We start from the raw sequence: 3986 nt of genomic DNA on the forward strand, positions 1-3986 counted from the left end.
TGCAAAGGGGTCTGGGTGCAAAGGGGTCTGGGTGCAATGGGGTCTGGGTGCAATGGGGTCTGGGTGCAAAGAGGTCTGGGTGCAAAAGGGTCTGGGTGCAATGGGGTCATGACTCCCTGTGCTCCCCCTCCTGTTCCCTGCCATCTTTCTGCTCTGCAGACCCACGCCTGCTCCTCACAATGCCCATGCACAGCCCCGGCACAATGAAGCCCTGCTCTGCTCTGGCACTGCTGGCCGTGGCACAAACAGCGCAGCTCTCCTCGGGCACTGCAGCCCCTTTCACCCCGTGCTGGGAGTGAGACAGCACAGCTTTGTGTCTGCTGACACGCAGCACAACGGCGGCACTGAGCTCGCAGTCTATCCAGCAATATTCGTGCATGCTGTGCCCTAACACACCCAGCACAGTGGGCCTATTGTATGCCGTGCAGTGACCAGAGATGGGGTGCAGAGCGAGTGCTCCAGTGCTAGAGGAGAAGAGGGACTTGCCCCCATCTCTCAGCAAAGAAGGGTTAACCAGCAGGGAGCCAAGCTGAAAGCCTTGCAAAAAACAAAGAGAAAAGCTGCAGGCAGTTTGATGCCCATGCCTGGCCTTTGCTCAGCACGGCCTGCGCTCTGTGCTGGGCTGCGGAGCGACATTTCTGCCCATGGGAGAGGATGTGACCCATTGCTGGGGTGAATGAGAGGCTCAAGGTTTTCCCTGGAGCGAACAGACTGCATGGGCAGACAGACAGACGGATGGATGGGGGGGTGGAGGTGAAAAGCCCTCATCTGCTCATTCCTCAGCACAACAGAATGGCTCAGCGGGGCGAGGGACGCGGTGGGCGATGAGAAGCTCCGCATCCCACTGGGAATCCCTTTCCCATGTCTGAATTCCCTTCCTGGTGCACAGACAGAATTGAAGCTCAGCACACAGCAATGCCCCAAAACTGCCAGAAAAGCCCCTGTGAGGGGCAGGAGCTCTGCCCAAACCACAGAGGCAAATGTTCCCAGCTGCGGGGACTGATTGCACGTCCAGAATTCACCCAGCCCATGGGGCAGGCTGGTGCCCGTGGGGCAGCAATGCCTTTTTCTTTTTTGGAGGCATGGTATCAGCAGATGTGTCATGTCTGCCGCTCTGAGAAACGGGGAGGAAGCCAGATGAAGGAGAAGAGAAAACGAATAAAGATAAAAATCCATTGGAGACCTCTTGACATCACATGGCTAAACGCGTTCTCGCAGCTGAAGGGCCGGGGAGCGTCGCTTCTTATTAAACTCCGCCAGCTGATCGCTGATAAGCCCTCGAGAAATAAATACTCCTCCAACCCCACTGAGAACAGGGGGCTCCGAGGTGGCTCCGCATCCCCAAAGGAGCGGATCCGTGGGGCTGCACTGCCGATAACATCTGTGGGGTTGGCACTGCGCTGCCACGGGCGCAGCGATGGGCGCCGCGATCTGCCAAGCGCTGCCAGGTGGGGCTCAGGGAGGATTTGGCACCAGGAGGGTGCAACCTCCCACGGGCCCCGTTGTGCACAGCTCTGCTGGCAGAGCCCAAGCTGTTCTCAGCAGTCAGAGCCACCTGGGGAAGCGGCGAGCCGGAGCTCGGCCCCGTCCTGCTGCCTCCTGCGGCGCAGCTCCCAGCCGGCGCGGTGGCTCGGCACCAAAACCTGCGGCGCGGCTCCTTTGCTCAATTCGCTGAGCGCAGATGCTGCCAAACCCAGCTCTGCGAGACGGGAGCTGAGCCCCAGCTCTGGTGGGGATGAGGATGGGGATACGGGGCACAGGAGAGGCGCCCTTTGCTGCCTCCACCTCCCTCGTTTTTCAGTCCCCATCCGAGTGCAGCCCCGGGGCTGTGGCACATCCCCGCTCCCAGGGACACTCGGACACATGTCACACACCACGTGCTCGGTGGCGCTCAGTGCCTGCAGCCCCCGGTGGCCACGCGGTGGTGGTGACACGGGATGTGACACGCTGCCAGCACAGCAGGAGCGATCTTATCGCCGCAACAGGAGAGCGTTTGTCCTTCCCTGGGAAAGAAGGGGCCCAGCGGAGGGACCGAAGTGACGGAGCTGTGGCAGAGCAGCACACGGAGGCTTGGCAGCTCTGTGTCCCGTATCCTCAGTGCCTGGGGGCCCCTCGGGGTCCGGCCCACCTCCCCCTGCCCCGTCCCTACAGAGTGCCATCGTTGGCTCTGATTTAAGCCGGAGTGCTGCTAGTTACAGTGCTGTTACCACCGCCGAAAACGAGAACTAAATGGCGTCTCCCCACTGCTCCGCTTCTATTTCTGCTCTCTTTACCCATTTGTAAACTGCAGGAGGGAACAATTTAAGGCATCTGAGTGAAAAGTTTAAATTAACAATTTACAAATAGCTTAATTGAGGTCCTGGTCTCTCTCTTCCCAAGCAGAAGCCGCTAAATGATTCTAAATCATTCCCGTTTGTTGGTTCTTGGCAGCATCGTGCTGTGCCCTACGGCGAGCCTCAGCCAAGGCAATGGGACCTGGGTTTGTGCCTCAGCCCTGGGAGTTTCCCCAGGATCCAAGCCCAGCAGGTGGGATGCAGCCCCCCTGCAGCCCCAGCCCCTGGGTGGGCTCTGCCCGCCGCCTTGCGTTTCTCCATCTGCCCGCTGGCAGCCAAGGACACTCACATCTGCATCAAACTGCTCGGCTCCCGGTCTAATTCTGGCACATCAGACAGTAATTATAGGTGCATCACCGGCACTGACAAGTCTGCAGCTCGTCAGCACGGCACCCATCAGTGCTGAGCTGCAGGCGGTGCACAGGGAGCGGGGCCACGGCGCTCCCAGCTCGGCTGTAGGGGCAGAACCAGGACCCCCATCCCACCAGCGTCCCCCATCAGCCAGGCTGTGCTCTGGGGCTGCTCCTGGGGGCTCAGCAATGGGTGGGGAAGGGGCGCTGCCCACGATTGCTCCATCCCAGGCTGGCAGCAATGGCTTGCATCCAAACAGCTGCAAGTTCCAAACTCCGCCAGCCCAAGCTAAGCAGGGCTGGAGGGGAAGCACCCAGCTCTGCACGGCCTGCTCCTGCTCCTGCTATCCCTGTGCTTTGCTCATGCAGAAGGCAGAGCATCCCCTCTGCCTGCAGTGAGCAGGGGCAGCGGAGCAGCACCAGCCCAGAAGCAGCCAACAGTTGGAAAGAGCATCCAGCGCTGGGGAACTGGAGAAAGCTGCAGGTTGGAGAAGCAGGAGGGAAACGCATGCGAGGGAGAAGCAATAATTTTAATTAAAAGGCAAACGAGTGCACTGAAAATTGACTTAAAGCACGGAGATATTAAAAAGCTGTTGACTCTGTGAATGATTCCTCTTTGGGGGGAGCTGCGATGGGGAGCGAGCACAGTGTGGGCTGCTCCAGCATCCTATGCAAGGAGCAGTGGGATGGAGGGAGCAGCATGGGGAGGGGTGACCCCACAGAGGGTGACCCCACAGAGGGTGACCCCGTGCCACACCGGACACAACGTGGGACAAAAGGACCATCTGCTTTCTGCTTGCTTTTTTTGGGCATCTTCCAGTCAGAGCTCGCAGCTTTTGGGAAGGGGTGAAGCTGCCTTTCTTCCCGTGAGACGTGCTCATTAGTGGGCATCGTTACACAGCCACGGGGTGACCTCAGTGCTGCCTGTGTGCTCACTCCTGTGAGGATGCAGCTTGTGGGAGCGGGGGGGCCCTTTAATCTTATTCAGACAAAGGCAGAACAAGATCTGATAGCTGGAAGCTGGGGCGTCAGAAACGCAGACAGGAGACGGCAGATGTGCTAACGGGGCCGGAACAGCCTGCACCAAAGGGCAGCCATCGCTTCCCACCTTTACATCCAGGCAGGGAGATGGGAAAGACAACCCCCAGCTCAGCCACAGGTGGTGGTGCCACTGCAAGAGTCACTGCTGGGACTGCACAGCACAGGTGGGGTCAAACTGGGTGTGGGAAGGGTGGTCTGTGGTCATGGAAAGAGCCCTCAGTGCCTATAGAGCCCTCAGACCCTATAGAATCCTCAGACCCTA

This window comes from Centrocercus urophasianus, unplaced genomic scaffold, assembly GCF_019232065.1.
Source record: "Centrocercus urophasianus isolate 14NV4802_14NV808 unplaced genomic scaffold, USGS_Curo_1.0 seq_1430, whole genome shotgun sequence".
In the NCBI taxonomy this organism is placed as follows: Eukaryota; Metazoa; Chordata; class Aves; order Galliformes; family Phasianidae; genus Centrocercus; species Centrocercus urophasianus.